General features: G+C 39.1%; 1 protein-coding gene and 1 long non-coding RNA gene across 2 annotated transcripts in view; one reads left to right on the top strand and one right to left on the bottom strand.

Moving 5' to 3' along the window:
• Positions 1–21564, bottom strand: part of bbox1 (butyrobetaine (gamma), 2-oxoglutarate dioxygenase (gamma-butyrobetaine hydroxylase) 1) — a 60208-nt gene that overhangs the window by 23626 nt on the left and 15018 nt on the right. The window lies entirely within an intron of this gene.
• LOC118228038 lies at positions 9054–20211 on the top strand. The gene is made up of 3 exons (XR_004765396.1): positions 9054–9918; positions 15421–15509; positions 19695–20211. It is a non-coding gene; the product is annotated as an uncharacterized LOC118228038 (long non-coding RNA).

The following is a 21564-nucleotide window of genomic DNA, read 5'->3' as shown; positions in this document are numbered from 1 at the left end:
CGAACTAATGTGCCACAGGAGCTGGCTCATTGAATAATGTAATCTTACGCAGGTTAAAACCTGGCTGTGAGGGGCGGAGGGGGTATACCCTTATCAACTTCACCAAGAATGAAGAAATAAAGACGTGATGTGAAAATGGAGCAAGGTTGTTCAGAGGATTCTTGGAAACAGAAGAATGATCCACAGCAGGAATAGGAAGGACAAACATTTCAGCGCAGTGTTCCATTCGGTTTCGCAGAATAAGTCTCATTTTTCAATCTGGTGAAAGGCAGCTGAAGTCTCGCCAACATCAAGCAGTTGTTCCAATAATCAGCAATATGTTTGGGCTAAAAAAAAAAAAACAAAGATTCTGGCAGTGCAAGGTGCCAGGGGCTGGGATCCAGAGAAGGGGGGCTGTGATCGATTGCCTGGTCATTAGTTAAGTGGAGCGCAGCGAGGGATTTCCACACATGGATCTGTGGCATCTCCACTGAAGGTGGAAGACATCTGTTGGAATCCTCTGGAAATGTGCATCTCCCTTCACACTTGGCCCTTCCTTGTTGAAGATGGCATGACCACTGTAAACTGTAGACAACCCACGTGTGGTGAACTGCTGACATACAAGACCGTGCTGTCATTAATGGAAAGTCAGACACAAACACTCTCTCTGAAGGTGGATTGCTGTTTCTGACCCCATTATTCATATATAAGAAGGCCAGACTTTCTGCATCAACCCTTAAGACATACGTACAACAAATTAATGCACCTCCTTTGGAAAACAACCACTAATCAATCAACTTACGTCACCCATTTCTGCCAAAGGTCTGCATTTTAATGAACATTCCTGAACTCAACAAAAAATGCAAGTTTTTTTTTTATTTTTTTATACATGTGATTTAAGGAGTTACTAAGAAAAAAGAATAATTTGGAGTCAGGGCAAATGTTGATGGATCCTGGCCAAATTACAAATTGTGCTATTCACATTTTAGGTCTTCTAGGAAGTGGATGCAGAGTTGCTCTAGGATGTGCTCATTCATGTGGAAAGACTCCTGTTGTGAAACCCGCAGAATCTGTCATACCAGATGCTATGGGCTCGTCTGTCACATCTTTTCAGCCATGTAATGCTTTTTATTCATTTTCTTCAAGATGGAAAGTCCACTATAATGATTTCCTAGCATGTAACGGCAGTCCTGCACCACATATTTACAGCTTTCTCATTTTCTGTCAGAGAGTCTGGGAGACAGTACCATGACCAATGCGTGCATGAAAATACTTTCCTCTCTCTGGCCTTTTCTTTACGTTTTTCAGACCATTAAAAGTGCGCACTCTCTACATTGGTCCCTCACTTCATCTGTTTCTATGGATTTTTCACAGCAGTAAAAATGCACACTTTCTCCATCTCCCCCTCCATCTCTGTTTCTTGGGGTTTTTTCGACCGGGAAACCCGACCCGCAGAGCTCCTGCTGTTGGCAGGCAGCTGGCGAGAGTTTTCAGAGTGCGGAGAGCACGGAACCTCGGGTCTCTGAGGGGAAGAGGGGTGTGCGGGCGAGCCAGACACAGGAAATCAGACTCCTGTTCTGTCTAGCCTGAGGCAGTTGTGCTGGCCATCCCCCCATCTCCTTTTCATTCCAAAAATAAATTGTCCACCCAAGCATTTTTTTAAAGCTCCATTCTGGCGGTATCCTAGAGATTTACATTTTATGTCAAAGGGAGTACAGTAATCAGGATCTCTTAGGAACACTTGGAATTGCACCGTGTAACCAATCCTTCCATTTACATCAAGACTGATCTTGCATGAACTGGAGACGTGTGCAGGAGAGAGGCGTCTCGCCCACACACACACACACACACACACACACAAGAACAAGACAGTGCTCTTCAGTTCCTCCTCCTGTCTTTCCAACAGGAAAGGGGCACCCAGGCTGATGGTTTAAATCTTTAAAACAGAGCACATTCAGCTTTCACAAGCAAGCCTTTCACTGGCTGCCTGTATAGCCAATCAGCTGCATGGAAGTTTGATTTTAGAAGCTTTCTAATGAAAACCGTGTGCCAATCATTCACAAAGCTCCAGTGTTTATGTGATGATGCAGCACAACCAACCCTTTTTCTCCAAAAGCAGAGCAAAATGGGAGGCCTGTCCATGCTATGCCATCCAGGAGCACCAGAGTGAACACTGCTGTACAGTACATTCAGGTTAAACTAAATAAACAGCATGCAGGCTAAACACTGAAATACTCCACTCACCCTTCCAAAACGGTGTTCATTTACCTCACCCAATGTCCTACAAATAGTAACAATAGTCAAGGCTTTCAAATTTTGTTCTACTGTCGTCAGTCCTTACGTCAAACAATCTGGATGACATTACATGACTGACAAGACTGTTCTTTTTGTTCAGAGTTGAAAACCCTTAAAGCACAATGGCCATGAAATTAGACGCCAGCATTTAAAATAACATTGTCTTAAATGATTGCTTTTATCTGCACTGTACTGCACAATAATCCACATACCATTGTAAAGCATACACTCTGCTGCAAAAAAAACCCTGTCTTGATCAGTAAAACCACTGGAGATAACAGAAAAAAACAAGGCAGTCCCCTCACCCCAGATGGATGATTACGACATTTCATAATCCAAAAAATGTCTGCAACAAGACAGTTGATAATCCTTCTCTACTGTTACTTATGTAAACAAATTACACCCTCAGTCAAAACAAGTGAATCGACTCTTAGTACATAGAAAAAGGTCACTGTTTACAGTTTTTACCAATTTTCACAGAAAAATACCTGGATTTTAAAAAAGGAGCTGATTAGTTTAAACCGATTTTCACCTGGATTTTAGGTTTCCATGCATCAAAACAAGTTGTTCTTGTTTGTGAGAGATTATGTAAATAGTCTACTCTTGTGGAAAAATTGACCCTTTGCCCTGTATTTCAGTTGTACTGACCCATTGTCATGCCCCTCCCAAGTACCGCACTCCTTAGTTATTGCTGCTAATTCTGTCAATTAGCAACAATAAGTTGGTAGAAAACCCACTGAGAGGACCTATCAGTTATATTCACTTGTATTTGTACAGACTTCATACAGACTATCCCCTTGTTAATCAAGAAACTCCCAGGTACATTACACTGGACTGCATTTAATTAATTTCATGGTAATCTTGAAAATAATAATAATAATAATAATAATAATAATAATAATAAATATGTCCTGTATGTTTACTGAATGAGACTCCTGTGTGAGATTTGGTCATTTTGGTACAAATGTGCTCTTTATTTCAAGCTTTGAACCATATCTGTACTGTATATAGCTTTTGAGATAATGGGGTTTATTTAAGATTCTTACAAAAAGCCCTGGGTTTAAAGAGGGTTTTAAGGTGCTAAGATAAGTCCTGAGATCAACCATTTCACAATTTAACTGCAACATTATTGGAAATTCTGGTACGGAAGCTTAAAAAGACACATCCTGTGGGCTGGTGTCCCGTTTGGGTGTTTGTTCATCTGCCTCAGCCTCACATGGTATCTCAAAGGAGGTTGGTGCACAACTCAGACAGACATAGACATATCTCAGGAGGTAAGAGCGGTTGTCTGACAGTCGGAGGGTTGTCGGTTCGATCCCCCGCCCTGGTCGTGTCAAAGTGTCCCTGAGTAAGACACCTAACCCCAAATTGCTCCCAACAAGCTGATTGGTACCTTGCATGGCAGCCTTTCACACCTGTTGGTGTGTGAGTGTGTGCGTGAATGGGTGAATGAGAGGCATCAATTGTAAAGCGCTTTGGATAAAAGCGCTATATAAATGCAGTCCATTTACCAGAATTAATTTGTTATTTGTTAATTTGTCACAAACACTCAAGAAACCAAGCCAGCTTCCAGGTTGTGTGCCACATAGGCAAAACACAGCCTTGTCTGCCTCGCCAACAGCCAACAACTATTATGGGGCAAAGGAAGTGCTGAATTGGTCCACTGCCCAGAAAACCGTCACACAGCTGATCTATGTTAACCAGAATAAAGTACAGCATGTGGGCGGACCCACAAAATTAGCCGTATGACTGGGCCTCCAGGGACCTCGACAGTGGGCATATAATACGTTCCAGAAGCTCTTTATTTTCATACTCGAGAAAGCTATGACACACCAAGCAGTTTCTGTGTATAAATCCCCCATTTTCCAATTCTGCCCATGAAGAGTCAGACTAAATGCAAGCACAGTTTAAATCAGAACTTTGATCAACTTAAAATAAATATCCACTGAACCAGAAGTACTAGATGATTGGTTTCTGGGTAGATCACGAAAAACAATCTATTGTACACAAATGTTACTGAAAAAATGTCATTCCATTGTTCAGTGAGCATGCCATGTTGGACCATACCTATCATTCATTTTTAAAAAAATGCTTGACCTCAGATTTCCTATTTTCATAATTGTGTCTGCATTGAAGTTATCACTGCCAGGTGGTGTGTGTGAGCACAAGTCAGAAACAATAATATAAAAATGTATTGTCTTTACAAAAAAATGCAAAAACAAATGAAACTTCCTCCTTTTTTAACATGGGGTTAATGCAAAATTAAGCCACCCTTTTTGAATACTGATGGCATCTCCAAAACCAACATTAATAAAAAAAAATAGATTAACCAAGCATTAACCCTCTTAGATTTACTGAATTAAACATCTTAAGTTATCACTGTCTGAAGACCTAATCTGAAGACCTAATTACAAGACCTAATCTATACAAAATATGATGCAATGAGTTCTACCTGAGTTGGTTGTGAGAGTAAAGATGTGCACTATCAAACAAAGCAGTGCGATGTATTATCACATCCCCTTCACCTTGCGATGGCACTTGGGTTACACAGACACAATATCAAGTTTCAATGGTGCTTTTTATTGCAGTCCGTGAATTTTTTCCCATTTCACAGTATGAACAAGCTTAGTTCTTGTGGCTTTTCCACCCAGAGACAAGAAGCCATACCACCATGTACTCTGCTCCTGCTGAGTGGCTGAAGCTAAGCAAGTGTGGGCTTGTTTAGTACTTGGATGGGAGACCACCAGGGAATACTGAGTTGCTGCTGGAAGCGGTGTTGGTGGGCCAGCAGGGGGCAATCTTCCCTCTGGTCAAATAAACCTACCCTGGGTAATTAAAGGTTAAATAAATAAATAAAAAAGAACGACAGCGGAGCAATAAATAACCTAAAATCCGGATATAAAATGATATGCATATGGTAGGCTTCAGCCCAACTCCTAAACCCTCCTGTTTAGGAGTTGGGCTATTATAAGAATGGCCCATAGCAATTAGTAAAGATTTAATGGTCCTAAAAAATTATATGCTCAAGTGGAATTAAAATCAGTATGCCAATTAACATGGGACTTTAAACCTTGTGATTTCCTTCTGCTGTTTACACCAGGTAAGATTTCAGTAAAACGAAGAGAAACATAACCCGACAATAAGCAAACAGCAATACTTGAATAGATGGATTTGGAGAGGAATTCTGTTTTTAAGACAGGAAATGGTATTTTTCAAGACTTCAGCATTAGAAAGACAAAAAAAGGACAGCAGACATGGTTTTCCATTCATAGAGTATCCATTTTGGGGTACGGTCTGTCATACATGTTTATTTGCATTCAGAAAAATGTACTACATAAGGGGGTTGTTGTCACAGTTAAAAGTAATGGGGAAAACAACCAACCAATTCGAACCAATTATTATAAATAGATTCAATGTTACGTGCTGCTTGAACCTTCAGCATCGCATTGACATTTGCTGGTCACAGCAACTAATTTGTTGTTGGTCCAAAGGCGCCTGTAATCTTGTGAATCTGCATTTTGTACAAATGCTGTAAAATTTCAAGATGGATTAATGAAAAAGCAAATGACAGAGTGGTTAAACTACATTGTGTATATTAAACTACATTGTGGTTTAACATCAAATTATTTGTAATTGCCAAAATATCCATCAATTACCTATACCTGCTTATCCTGGGCAGGGTCGCGGGGGATCCTGGAGCCTATCCCAGAACCCCCCACGATTAAATAATTTATTAAATCATTTAAGTGGTCATATGGCAAACCTCTGTTTTTGTCATCTTGCACTGGTACCCATTTAAATATAATACCTCTCATAAAAATATACAGTGGTACATTTTTTTAAACATCTTATGTTAAAGGCTGATATTATGCATGATTTTTACCTTCAGAGTAATATATGCTCAGTCATATCTATGATGCTCTGCCAATCTCTTTGAGCACATTTGCCAACTCTGTGCTCCACTGCCTGTATTTCTTCTAAGAAGTGTTCGGGTGTTTCTGAGCGCGATTCTCTTTGTGTGGGGAGTTGTGCAGGAGGTTACAGAGCCTGTGGGGTGGGATCAGCACATGTACAGCAAAGCGAAGCGACAAGATGACAGGGCTTGTTCAAAAAACCATGAAATTGCTTTTCCTTGAAGGTGACAATGGAGGAACAAAAAATGTGAGAATTTAAAATAAATAAATAAATAAATGCAAGAAAAATGCAAAAATAAATGAATGTACACAGTATATTTAATAGATAAAATCTGACATAATATTTCTGCCTTTATTTCTGTACTTGTTTCTTGATTCATTAATTTCTGAATTCTTTCACGAGCATAACCCCCAAACCATATTCCAAAACAAGCAATGAGACAGAGGCACCGGCCTCCAAACTTTCAATTTTCTTATGGTTGTTTAAACCTGGAGTCCGATGATCAAGCAAAGGTAAACTGAGGACACACTGTATATAGACAGACCACACACACACACTTTATTAGTCGTCTCCCTCTCTAGACATACAGCAAGCCAACACTATCATAAATCAAGCTAGCTAGCCAACTTGACAGTAGCCACAGATATAGTTAACTAGTTAGCTGTGAGGTTTTCATGTTTATATAGCTAACAGTTACCTCCAAAAAGAAATACATTTTGCAGAGAAGAACTGTGATGACTTCACTCCAGTTAGTTCACATGTTTTTTCTTTAACAAAAAGAGATGTGGCTTGCCTAGCCTTTGGCCCGATATACCGCAGGAGCACAGCAAAGGCAATGCAGCATCTGCTTCCATTCCATTATCGATTTGAGCTTTTATACCAGCTGCAGTCTGACACATGGCTGTAACAATAGTTCTAATCCGCTGACATGGGCGACGAAAGTAAGCAGACGCTGCATGGCATCTGGTCTGCTCCTCATGTAAATCATGAGTTGTTGGTGTTGGTGTTGGGAAAAAAAAACACCATTTTAAAGTATCAAAAGAAAAAAGGTAAAATAAGCAACACATAAACACTTTTTACTGGACTACAATGCTTGCATTTTAACCTACAATATTGCTTTATAACACAAATAATTAGGCTAGCCTATCAAAGCCATCTGGGTGCATAAATACCAGACCATCTCTACCCTCAATAGAACTGGCACAGCCACCATGCCTCCCCAGCCGCACACCACAGTAGTAGGAAAAACCGCCACGGCGAGACCACAATCCAACAGCATGACTGTCCAGTACTGCAGCCTCTCCATTTCAAATGAATGACTTTAGCTGGATCATAATCCATCGCATTGTGTCAATATGACTGAGGCTTATGTGCTCTTGTATTATACCATGAGTTAAAAACTGAGGGCAAAATAAGTTGTGAATAAAGCTAGAGTAGTAATAAAATGGGACATGTAAGTATAAATAATAATGGTGCATAACTTGACAAAATAAGTGCAGTGCATTATATTTTCAAACATTCGTATACTTCAATAGCCTTGCCGATCTTTCATTTATTCATTTCTTTTTTTGCCAACAAATGTGTTTATGTGCTTTTATGGTAAATTGAACAGTGCACTTTGATGCCTTACTTTCATGAACAGTCCACGTTGTCCACTAATCTCTCACATATAGAATGTCTCAGGTCTGTGTTTCCCTTATTTTTTACATGTGTGTACACACACACACACACACACACACACACACACACACATGCACGCACACATCAAAATGTAAATGGTGCATGTACTTCCATGGGATGTTCAGTTGTTTGGTTGCTGGGTTCATGGAGCAGATGAAATCCCGGCCCACCCACCCACCCACCCAAACCCACCGCTCAGCCACTGTGCACTGCAGCCAAAAACAGCAGGAACATTCTGAATCTGAACTATTTTTTTTTTGTCTTGGTGCCGACATAAACTGTAAACTGGAAAATGACTGCAAATAACCCCTTTCCTGGGACAGTTGCTAGCTTCAGACTGTCTTGAAAAGCAGTTCAAAAGAAAACAGCTCAAGTTATTTTATTATGTGCGAGCACAGTTCTGTAGATTACCTTCTGAGCTGTTAACTTGGGGTTTACATATCTGCCTGGCAAAGACAAAAATACAGGTAGCCATTCAAAATGCAGACAGAGGAGTAACAAAAATCTAAATTAAATGAGAAAAACATCTACAGCGATAGCATTAACCAGACTTTCTTGGCAAACCCAGCTACCATTTATTCTGCTCTCTCAGTATTTTTGACTGCTTTATTCTTAATTCAGAGTGATTGATATCAAACTGTGCAGTGCTGCCCAGAGCCTTGGCAGTTTAACTCGGGTCAAACCACAAGAACGCCATAAATCACAAGGGAGTACTGGAAAGGCTATTTAATTTTATGAATTTTTGAGATTTGATCATGCTTGACTTATTTTTAATATCTCAAAGTAGAGAAATAAATTGCCCATCTGCAAAATCAACTGCAAGGGCTGAGCCCCAAAGAATAAAAAAAGATGTTTGTGTATCTTTATCTTGCTGATGTACAGCCATGCAGTTGGTACACTGTGAATAGAAACATAAGTACATTTTTCTCATATGAAAACAAATGTGTACTGTATGCACAGCCTATACCGTGTACAACAGAAATATATGCTTGTTATAAAGTGTACAAGCTGCACAACATCATAGAATTTATCCTTTATGGTGTCTCCATGAGCCCCTATGTAATATTGAGTATGTGGACCATCTCAACAGCCCTACAAAAACTTGCCAGAATATAGTAAAAAGGCGCCCTCTTTCCGGGACAGTGGACTGTTTGCGCGGCTGCATGCGCAGCAGTTGGCGGGCGTGCTGGTGAGGGACCAGCGGTGGAAGCACAACAACTTTAGGAAGCCTCTCTGGGGGAGCAGCCAGTCTCTGATCAAGCTAGGCTTGGCCCCTCCCTCACTGGACGAGTGTGGGGGTGGATGTCTCGTGATGGGCTGCGGCTGCTATTCCAGGAAACGTTTGTTTGAAGAAAAAGAGATCCCACAGCCTGACAACAATGGCGCACACAGATTCCTTCGGGAACGAGAGGCTTTTCCTCCTGGGATAGGGAGGAGCAACAAAAAAGCAGACAGATCGACGATGGACGAAGGAGCTAAGATTGAGATATTAGGAATGTAGCAAACTGAAGGTTGGCTTGAAGAGTTGTTTACATAAAATGAAAAGGAGACAGAATCAGTGGAATGTATAGCAAGGTATTCAAAACAAGACAGGTCTACCTTTTACCCCCAAACAGCGACTAATACGGTTATGTTCTCTGCAATATCATGTTATTCAGTTGGCAACATTAACAGACCTACTTCTAAAATGTCACAAGGATATACATTAATTACAGGGGATCTATCAATCACTGCCTCTGTTTAGTAAATCACAATTACACAGAAAAAATCAGCACAATTACACTGAATAAGAACAGGGACACCACCTTCATGGTAGGTCATATTGAAAGACAGGTTTTGTCATGGAGCTGAACATTTGTCTAGAGTCCAGAATTTTTTCCCACAAAATGTGGGCAAGACTTTCTTGGGGTGTACCCTTCAAAATGTAAAAACAGAGGAGGCCTTTTCATGCTTCTTTTAAATTTGCACGCCAGTGCCAAATTTGTGCATACCAGTGGAGACCAAGAAAATGCGGTGGTGTGGTGTTCCATGTTCCATCCATTCACATTGGTAAGTATTTAATTCTCAAAGATTTGTTTTACTTTGAATAATATACCAAGACAGCCTGATAAAATGAACAGCCATTTCTGTTATGGATATTTTTGACATTTCACATTCAAAGAAATTAATTAATTGTTTATAAAGTGGAGGTTTGCTCAAAGATTTATTATGTATTTAAAAGGGACAACACACGGTAATCAACATTTCCGCAGTTGCGTCAAATGGTACAGTGCCAGAGTTAGCTCAAGAGCTAATTTTCATCTGTAGTCCCTTAGCAGGTGAGAGATGTTAATACTGGGTACAAGATAGCTACACGTACAAGTTACATTTTCGGTATAAAAAGTGATATAGGAAAGAAGAAAAAAAAAAAAGAAATAAACATAGTATATTTACAAATTTACAGGGTACTATGAAGATGGCATCCTAGACAAAAGTTATGGCCCCACAGGAGGGCATTTAAGTTCACTGAAAAAGAGAGTTTAGTGTCCTCCTTATTATTTCTTCTTATTCCACATCAACATTCTGTATGCCACTCGTCCAACAGCTTTTCAGCAAGATCTATCAAGTTTGGCAAGTAGTTCATCAAGTTGCTTGTGCTATTTGTGCAAATAGCACAGACATTTTTTCTAAGATGTTTACGATTTCACATTGGATAATTTCCCATTGCTTAACACGTTCGGAATGTGAACAACATCCTTGCAGATGTAAGCTACAATCGGTCACTCCCGCTGCCATACATACAGACCATCTCTCTCTTTTACAAAGCTTCTAACGGACACATTCTCAATAGGCAATAGGTGGGTGACGTTTGCAGCAGTAACGTTAGCAACAGCAATGCACATTCGACCCAAACTTATATTAGTTTTCAGTTATAATCCCTGATAGCTAATGCACGTATATCAGCATTGAACATAGTAAAGTTAATAATTAAAGTTATTGACAGTTAAAACATGTTAGAATTGATTCTCCTCTCTTATCTGTCCAAAATATGTGATTTTGAGTGAAGAAAACATTATCCAAAATGTGCAATTTGGAGAGGTTTCTGACATCTTTGAGAAACCCTTTCAAAATTTCACTGCTCTTAATTATCTACACAATTTTCTTTTTTGCTGTTGTGGGGAAGAGGTTGGGGGTGAATTCTATATAATAATTTTGACACTGGCTCAATAATAGAATAATTCTTCATGCATTTCCTAAATTTTGATACATATTCTTGATGGCACACAAGTGCCCTTCAAATCATGCCATAAGTTCTCTGCTGTCTGTTGCCACAAAGTTGTAAGGCTTTATTTAAGAGTAGTACACCGATGTGAAAATTGCCTTTATAAATGCTTCAGGAGAAAGGGTTGAACAGGTGCTAATGAACAAGCTTTTGCTCTTCAAACTGAGCAACAGAGGATCGTAAATGGATGGTAAATGGACTGCATTTATATAGCGCTTTTATCCAAAGCGCTTTACAATTGATGCCTCTCATTCGCCAGAGCAGTTAGGGATTAGGTGTCTTGCTCAAGGACACTTCGACACGCCCAGGGTTAGGGTTTGAACCGGCAACCCTCCGACTGCCAGACAATCGGTCTTACCTCCTGAGCTATGTCGCCCCTGTATCGTTGATCCCTGATCTCAGTAATGCAGTTCAGTAAATACTACTGAATTTCCAGAAGTTTTCCTTTTCCATGTGGCATTCAGAAAGAAGGGAAAAAAAGACAGGAATGTCTTTTCCTCAGAGATTCTGCACCTCTTGGCCTGCTGAACATAGCAAAAGCAATATGCCATGTGTTTCCAAACCTTTTTTAAAGAATTCAATTTTGTTGTGCTTTCTTAAGAAAAGCACTCCATTTACACACTATGCAAAAATGTGAAATGGACTGCAATCTCAAGGCTACAAAAATCTGGAGGGGGAAAATGTCACAGGGACTGACTTGGAGAGTCATGGATATTTATGGGGAATAACTCAAGTAGTATATCTGAGACACAGGTGATATGATGCATTAGCCATGTAGTAATGTTCTGCACAATTCCTCCTGTAAAAATACCCTACAAGACAAACAAAATAAGGGAATTCTACTTTGGTGCTGACGTTTATTAGTACGGTATGATGTATGGACTGCAGAGTATTCTGACCTGAGCACGGTCTCGTTCGTCATCGGCTCGCGTAGGAGAGGTCAAAAGGGCGCTGGCCCCATTAGAAGCCAAAGGGAGGGAAAACAAAAATATATATATCACTCATCAGTGGTGATCCACAATAGCAGAGAGGCAGCTGCTAAGGGTCAACTGTCAACCTAGCGTGCCATCACGGTTTGCTTAACCTAAGGTGTTCCTAAGAGCAGAGTTCCTCAGAAGCTGTGATTGGACGCAGTCACTTTGTAAGACTGTGAGAAAAATAGCATTAAAAGGGAGCTTTTGATTTGGTAGCTCTGGCTACTACAGAATAATAAAATATCTCTTTTCACTGTAGGCATTACCTGCAGATGGTAGAAAAATCTATTTACATTTATGTGATATTTCTAGCAATATATAGCCTGCTTCACTGGAGAAACAGGCTATGTACTTTGGACCAATAGAAATAGTCACACTCTTTCAAATAATATGGGTCAGTAGAGTTTGAAACATGCAGTCTTCAAGCCTCTAGTCATAAATTACAGCTTTCAAAAATTTCTCAAATAAAGGGAGGCGTCTAATCATGCAAAAGCATTGCTTTAACCACTAGAATACTGACCAAAGCATCTTGACAACACATCTTCTCAAAACTATGCAATATTCACAAATCAAAAAACATCAAAAACAAATCTTGTACATGGATTTTGGAAAATTACCAATCCTGGCATTTGAACAACTTTCCTTTGATACACCATGAAATTTGAAAAATAGGATTACACACTCAAACCAAAACCAACTCCAGATGTATGGTGGAATGCAGGCAAACCAGAACTGCAGGATCATTGAGCCATTACTAACAAATTGCGTAGGAAAACTAGCCCGTTTCTTCCTCAACTTGTTGAATGTACCGTCTGAAGGCACAAGGGAACTCCTGGTGGAAATTGCTTCACATATGAACGGAGAACCATGCCCCTTTGGCGGGTTAAGCAAAACAACAGAGAGAAACCAGGCACCACTGGCCCCTTATGTAATTCACTACAAAACGCCTCTGAAAGGAAAAGAAAAACAGGAAGGAAAGCAGTTTTTCTCTGATGTGAAAGAGGTGGAAGGATGGGGTTTGGGGTGGAAGGAGAGCAAGGGAGCAAGTGTGTGGAAATGAGCCTCAGAAAGAGAGGCAGATATCTTGGGTATGAATTAGAGTGGCGTGAGCCTCGAGGTCAGCCGCTGGTCCCTCACCACATGATCCCTCTGTGGCTCTCCCCACCCTAAATCAGTCTGTGAGAGGAAGCTGAGCCCACTTTTTCCAAGCAGCCCTATGCGACATGCCGTTCCACAAGAGAAATGTAGGGTTTGTGAAATGTCTTTAAGTGGACTAACACTCAGCTAAAACATTTATGCATAGCACCAGTATCCCACCCCCAATTTATTTTGCTATACTGGAAATAGACAATAACAGCCAAGAAGTAGTAGAAATCGCATCCCACTGCCTGAAAGCGTTCGTCTTAAATCCAAATTTCACACCACAGAACAAATGCTAACACAATTTTAACTCATTTGTGATCTCAAATATTATCAACTTGCTATGAAAACAGATGCTAGCTCTGCTTAGGGAAAATCCCTGAATCCCTTGTTTGGTGAAGTCACTCGTGGGGCACATCCAGTGTTGTATGCTGTGCAGTGGGTCATTTTCCAGCACACACGTATAATTTACTTCTTGGATGGCTTGGAAAAAACACATTTATCATATTCAGGAAATAAAAATATTATTAATATGTCAATTGAGCTTTTGACAAAAAGGTTAGAGAAGGAGCGCTTCATGGACAAAGATAATAGCCAAAAAGGTGCTTGTTGGAAAAAGGAGAAAATAATCAATGAATCAAAAAGGGTTTAGTTTGCCAGTCAAAATGGTGAAAAAATACAAGTGGCAAACAGGTAGAGATCCAAGGCACTCTTTATGGTAAAGTTAGCCTTTAAAGGAAGCCTGTATTGAAACATGGCAAGAAAAAGAAGCCATTCTAAACAAGTGTTGCTTAGATTTAATACAACTCTTTATTGAAGATGCTAAAAAGCAAAAAGCCATTTTGCAAGAAGAGACAGAGACGGCTCAGTCAGCTATATTTTTCAAACTTCCTCAAACGTGAGAAGTTGTAAAAATTTAAACAGGAGCAAATTATTATAAAGTAAATAAGGTTTATTTACTTCACTTTACTTCCCATAATCCACACGGCCACAATAGAATTCGGTTCGTATCGTTCCATCTACCTAGTAGCGACAAGGAATATCGCACCAAGGATACGACTCTATCTGATATTTTAGACCAACGTATCATGCCCAGATGAGGCAGGAGCAGAGGGAGAGACCAAGGATGAAGAGGCCAAACCAGAGAGAAAGAAAGAATTCAAGAATGTTCTCATTATCCTCAATCTCGGAGCTTGTCCAAGGAGAGACTGGGATTAAAGGGGAATTTCACTTTATAACACTTCTGGCGTAATTTTCACACCTACCCAGGCTTTTGTGTACACCCCAAACAGTTTTTAGGTTGCTTGCTTCAATATTTAGATATTTAGATATACCCGTGTAAGCAAACCCCCCCCCCCTTTGCCCCATCCAATAGAAGCCCATTCAACATCAAACTCCACGTTAGACTTATCATTTTTCATTCTCATGACTGATATTGTCCTTCTAATCAATGTATCGCCCTTCATTTTTCAATTCAAGGCCCTCTTGATATGCTTTTGGAACCCCTGATGAAGTAAGTGTGAGGCCGCAATGTGTAGGACCAGCACATTTTGATTTTTCTTGCCATGTTTCAATAAAGGCTTCCTTTAAAGGCTAACTTTACCATAAAGAGTGCCTTGGATCTCTCAAGGTGTATAGTTTGTTAGGCTTGCATGAAAGGACATGTATTAATTCTCCTGCACAAACAAATCATATGTTTTTAGTAAGCATGCTAAAAATGTTACACACTGGCAAGAAAAGTTCTTGAGGCTTTATACCTAAAAAGGTTGTTGTTTTAAAACAAAAAACTATTTGCAATGCCTAAGTCTAAACAGAAGACTCAAAATTTGGAGGCCTTGGAAGAAATAACTTGTCTGAGTGAATATTTCTGATGAGGACAGCGAAAACAGCTTTGACTCCACAGGAGAGGGCATGTTTAATAAAGGACTTGATCCCATTTTATATTGATGAGCATCTAAATACATTCTCAAAATATGTTTATCATTATTCAGTATGCTTATAAATAAGAAGTAGGGCTGATTTTGAATAACAAATGTGGCATGTGAAATTTTGGAGTATGTCTGACATGTTGATGGGGTGGGGTATTTGATAAAAATTTCAATCAATGGTCCTCAATCAATGAATTAGTTAACTGAATAGCTAATGTAGTTTTTTTTTCTTTTTTTTTTTTTACAGTCTTCCACCTGCTGCTGCCAGAAGTGGCAAAGGGAGAACAAGGAGACGGTGGTGTGACTGGTATGGGGAAATCAACTGTTTTATTTTGGGTATGTCATTTTCAGGCTTGTGTTAAAAAAGGGGCGATGCAGAAGGGGTTATCAAGTAAGTTGAGATGTAACATTTAATATGCATCAATTCAGGCTGGACATTTGTTAACCAGTTGTCAAAAGCACTCTGATAATATGGACTCCTCTCTACACAAATTCAATTAGAGGGGCTTTTCTATACCAGTCTTGGGTATACCAGCAGTCTAAATCCATATTTTCACAGGGGTCAGCTTACCCCATCAACCCCCCCACCCCCAACCTTGACCTTCTCACATTTCTGAAAAACAATCTTTTAAATTAGTAATACATTTGTATGGCCTACAACCCCTGGCAAAAATTATGGAATCACCACACTTAGTAGATGTTCACCCAGCTTTTTTACTTCATAGCAAATAAACAGATCACAGATATGACACAAAACAATTTTTGTTTAATATCTGAACATTCTGGCTTCATAAAACATACCTCAAACAAATTAAATAAAATTATTTGAATTAACGGCACACTAATTTTTTCCAGATCAAGTAGAGGAAAAAATTATGGAATCACTCAATGTTGAACTCAAATGTTAGTCTGCAGTTAAAAGAGAGTACTGGGCCGTCTGAGTAGTATAGAGGCATAAGCACTCGCCTACCACCGCAGAGGCCTGGGTTCAATCCCCGGCAGCGGTACTTCCGGCTTGGTGTTTGGGGGTGGGAAGCCGGTGAGGGTATGAGTCCTGATCGTTGCATTAGCGGCTCCTACTGGTTGGTCGGGGCGCCTGTTCAGCAGGGAGGGAATCTGGGGGAGACAACGTGAACCTCCGCACGCGTTACGCTCTCCCAGTGAAACTCCTCGCTGTCAGATGAAAAGAAGCGGCTGGCGACTCCACATGTATCGGAGGCTGGCATGTGGTAGTCTACACCCTCCCCAGACTGACAGAGGATAGTGCATCGACCAGGACTGTGATACACACGGGGAATTTGTATAACAACTAAATTGGGAATAAAATGGGAGAAAATGGCAAAAAAAAAGAGAGTGCTTACAGACCTTAACGAGCTGTTGGACTTAGCTAATTGAAAGGAAACATGGCCCCAACAAGAGAGTTGTCAATTGAAACAATGGAAAGGATTATAAAACTCCTTCAAGAAGGAAATCCAACATGGAATGTGGCAAAAGATGTTGGTTGTTCCCAGTCAGCTGTGTCTTAAATTTGGTGCAAGTTTAAACAAAATGGGAAGGTTATAAAAGGAAAACATATGGGTAGACCAAGGAAGACGTCAAAGCGTCAGGATAGAAAACGCAAAGCAATATGCCTTGAAAATAGAAAATGCACAACAAAACAAATGAAAAACAAATGGGCGGAAACAGGAGTCAATGTTTGTGACAGAACTGTAAGAAATTGGCTGAATGAAATGGGATTTACATGTAGAAAAGCCAAACGAAAACCAGCACTAACACCTAAACAGAAGAAAACAGTTAGTTAGTAGTTAGAAGTTACAGTGGGCTAAAGAGAAGCAATCAGGGAGTGTGGCTGATTGGATGAAAGTGATATTCAGTGATGAATCACGAATCTGCATTGGCCAAGATGATACTGGAACTTTTGTCTGGTGCCGTTCAAATGAAACATAGAAAGATGACTGCTTGAATAAAACAATCAAATTTCCCCACTTATTTATATGATATGGGGTTGCATGTCAGGTAAAGGGCCTGGGGAGATGGCAATCATTACCTCAACAGTCACTGCACAGGTGTACATTGAAATCTTGAACACTTTTCTCATTCCATCGATAGAAAATAGGTTTGGTGATGATGAAGTCATTTTTCAGGATGATAATGCATATTGCCACAGAGAAAAGATTGTTAAAGCTTTTCTTCAGGAAAGGCATATCAACTCAATGACATGGCCAGCAAGCAGTCCGGATCTCAATCCGATTTATGGTGGAAATTTAGAAAAAATTGGTCCATGACAAGGCTCCAATCCTGCAAAGCTGATCTGTCAACCTATATTCGAGAAAGTTGGAACCAGCTTGATGGAGAATATTGTTTTTCATTAGTGAAGCCCATGCCTCAAAGAATTCAGGCCGTCATAAAAGCCCGAGGAGGAGCAACAAAGTATTAATTGTGATTTTTTTGTTGTTGATGATTACATAATTTTTGTTCCTCAACATTGAGTGATTCTAAATTTTTTTCTTCTACTTGATCTGGAAAAAAATGTGCCATTAATTAAAATAATTTAATTTAATTTGTTTGAGGTATGTTCCACAAAGCCAGAATGTCCAGCTATTAAACAAAAAATGTTTTGTGTCATATCTGTGATTTCTTTATTTGCTACGAAGTAAAAAAAAAGCCAGGTGAACATCCTCTAATTCCATAATTTTTGCCAGGGGTTGTAAGATAAAAATAATAACTACATCAGTGAATGTTGGAGCTATGCAGCAAGAGGCCAATTGGAGGCACTGTTCCAAGCTGTGGATGAACCCCCAGACTGGCAAAGGGAGACCTTGAGGGTGGGAAACAATCAAATTCATACTGTGCCAGTACAGACTGTGGCTGCAACCACAGCAGAATGGCACATTTGACCATCACGTCACCCAGAGAGGAGGGATTAAAATCAGCAGGACATCTGTTTCTTATTAAGTTTCAGCAACTCCCGCTGGTAAATCAGGTGCCCAAAATCTGCCTGCAAAAGCAGCGCATTTCAGTGGGAGTTTGACTGATGGACTGCTGAACCAAAAGAAGCAGCGGCTGGCCTCATGTTTTGGAAAATAGTATGCTTGTCTGCATTCTCCTGAACTGAGGAGGTTATAGCAATGGGTAGGAAAACTAATTGTGGATTCTAATTCGGGCAAAATATGGGCAAAGCAGAAAACCAAAAACAAGTATGTCCGAAAGAAGACAGAATTACTAGTTTTGAAAACCACAATGTAGAAATACAGAAGGCCTAAATTCTAACTTTGTACATGCCTAAACCATCTGGCCTTGCTGTCATTGCACATTCTAAAATGTTACATACAACTCTAAAAAGATCTTTTTTTTAACATCCAGCCAATACAGCCCCAAAAATTGTGTACATTTTGTGTCTGAGTGAGTATATTCAACACTACATTAACCAAACCAATTCTTATTAATGGATTTTGTGCAACAGCTCATTAGCATTGACACAGATTCACTTATTTTACTTTTGGTTTAGTGGTTAGGAGAAAATGTGATACATTAACAGGGCTAGAGCCATATGGCTCTTGTTACAGTTTCTGGCTTGCATTCATAGTCAGAAATGAAGGAGTAAACCATTAGTCTTTGTCTGCTACAGCTGTTATAAACAGTAAGGAGGAGAGAAAAACATTAAGCCTCCACTGACGAGTGCAGGTATGATCCATGACCTTTGTACAAATTATGCCAATGGAAACATAAACCAATGACTTATTCAAAACACACCACCGATCCCACCCCTTCTCACAGCTCTATACAATATTTTTTAAAAGGCAAATAAAAGATCCAGCTTTCTGCGAACATATGGAGTAGATGTGTTAGACAAAGCCATCTTAGTAAAACCAGAATGGGAATCTGAAGAGCAGCAGCCTCATTAACCTCAATATAGTGACAGAACTGAGTCTGAATGGGCAAGGAATATCTTGAAAACAATACTGCTGTACACTTTAATACCTGATAAAATTTAATGAAGTAATTTCAACAGCCGTGAAGTCCAGTGCTCCAACTGAACCATTTTTTTCATTATATACTTTTCTTTCCTGAAAAAGAATCGGGTCATAATGGGTGTGGTTTCTTTTAAGTTAATAGGCCGAGAAACCAGTAAAAAAGTTAACTGAATACTTCATTAAGTTCATAAAAAGGTTCAAGAGCCAAAAACTAGAAAGAGCTCGTTATATTATGGTCAAATACCGGGTGACACCCCTGATTTTTACTATTGTTTTATTTGTTGATAGAGATAATGTGTGTTCACTAAAACGAACAAATAAACCAAAATTTCCTTTCCCTCTCATGGGATCAGGGTAAAAATAATTAATTAAAATAAACTAAAAATTAAAGCTTTTCAGGTTTTTAGCTCAAATCTCTTTTCCTCCTCGCAGGTTCCAGGTAAAAATAATAAATTAAAATAACAAAGTCATTAAGATATACCAAACACAGCAAAAGCTTTTCAAGCTTTTCTACTCGGTTCTACTTTTCTCACTTTCTTTATCTCAGGGTGTGGATTCCTGGTCTCAGCCACAAACGGTGGAAAGAAGAAAACCTTTAAGCTCTGGGCTAATTCTTCAACGCAACCCAGGTTTGTGTGCCCACTCAACCAGTAGACATGGCCCAGACTTCTCCAAATCCTTCCACCAGACCGAGCCCCGTCACAGTTAAATTATTAATAGCCTATTTATTTTAACTTACATTGTTGAAATGGAAATGTCAAAAGGACTGAAGCCAGAGAAACAAGCCTGTCATTGTGCTTTGGTATTGTTTACTTATTATAAACACTGAAATGTTCTCCTATTCATTACGTTGTTATATTCAAACAACAATGGAAAAATTAAAAACATTGTTTTACAATGCTGCAATGCTCATGGCAGGTTCTTCCATCTCCAACATTGCTTGGCCCATAGCCATTTTAAAGTGTTTTGGATTAAACACCTTTGAATAGCTTTATTAGTACCAAAATTTACAGTGCTGTAAGAAATGTTTTTTCGGCCCCTTCCTGATTTCCCCTATTATTGCATATCTGTCACACTGAATGGTTTCAGATCTTTAGGCAAAATGAAATATTAGACAAAGGGAACTCAAACGACATTAAAAAAATATTATATTTTATTAAAGTTTCTATATTTAAGGACATTTAACTTATAAGCAAACAAATAAAAATAAAAACACACAAAGAACTTTTTAGATAAAAAAAGTAAAAGATGATATTAAATTAAATATATATATTAACACCAAGTGTGTGAAATCAAAATAACTCCATACCTTGCTTTTACTCCTTTCTTTTCCAGCCATCTCTATAAAAATTTAATTAAAAAAAAAATCAGTTTTCCAGTTTCAAACATATATTTTTATGAATATTATTATTTTTGTTGTTGTTGTTATTAATTTGTTATTATTATTTATTAGTATCTCTTCTCAGTATATTAATTATATTTTCTTATTTTATTCCTACTACATGATCTCAAAGAGTAAGACTATCTAGCGAGCTTCCCTATCCATAAGAACTAGGCGGTGAAAATAACTACAATGTGCTCTGACGCGTGACTAGATGACACACTCGCTCGCAATAACGTATTAGCTATTGACACAGCCTCATTATTTCTTATTATATATTCTCAGTAAGTTAAATGAATTATATTTTCTTATTTTATTTCTACTACATGATCTCAAAAGGTAAGACATTATCTAGCGGAGCTAAAGAGTGAATCAAGTGTAACGTTAGATTAAATTAAATTGACTGGATGAAATATGTGAAAAAAACTACAATGCGCTTTCGTGCAGGTTACCCGCACTAACTGTTGGTTGATTCACTTCTCCAACAGCAATCCTTCTCTCATGTTATCACGACAAAGCTAGATAACATGGCTTAAAATGATCCATGTTAGAAGTGTTTTATCTGCGTTTTTACTGTCTGGTTAGCTTGCTACGATGACGCGTGACTAGATGACATACTCGCTTGCAATCACGCGTCGGCTATTTACACAGCATCATATAGTAGCTAATATCATTATCTCAGATTTAAAAAAAAACAAATGTGTGATACATTCAATCACCATTTTATTTTGGCTGGTTATTTATTTGAGAATACAGCGATGTAGATCCTACGCTGCTTATGTGCTCACTGCCACTTCATAAAGGCTTGCTAGCCAGCTAGCTTGCGAAAGTGAACCAAATATGTTAGCTAGCTCTCTCGCTTGATAATGAGGATTGATAAACATAGTGGTCGTATAAACGCATTTAATTAAAAACTTTCACTAAATATACATACATTTATTGCGGCAATCGTCTTATTAGAGAAGTAGCGCGTCAGCTGCTGCAGTTCACACTTGTATTAGAGCTCCCTCTACTGGATAATTCTAGTAAATAGCAA

The sequence above is a fragment of the Anguilla anguilla genome, chromosome 5, assembly GCF_013347855.1.
Source record: "Anguilla anguilla isolate fAngAng1 chromosome 5, fAngAng1.pri, whole genome shotgun sequence".
Lineage (NCBI taxonomy): Eukaryota > Metazoa > Chordata > Actinopteri > Anguilliformes > Anguillidae > Anguilla > Anguilla anguilla.
This window is presented reverse-complemented; position numbering and strand designations above follow the sequence as displayed.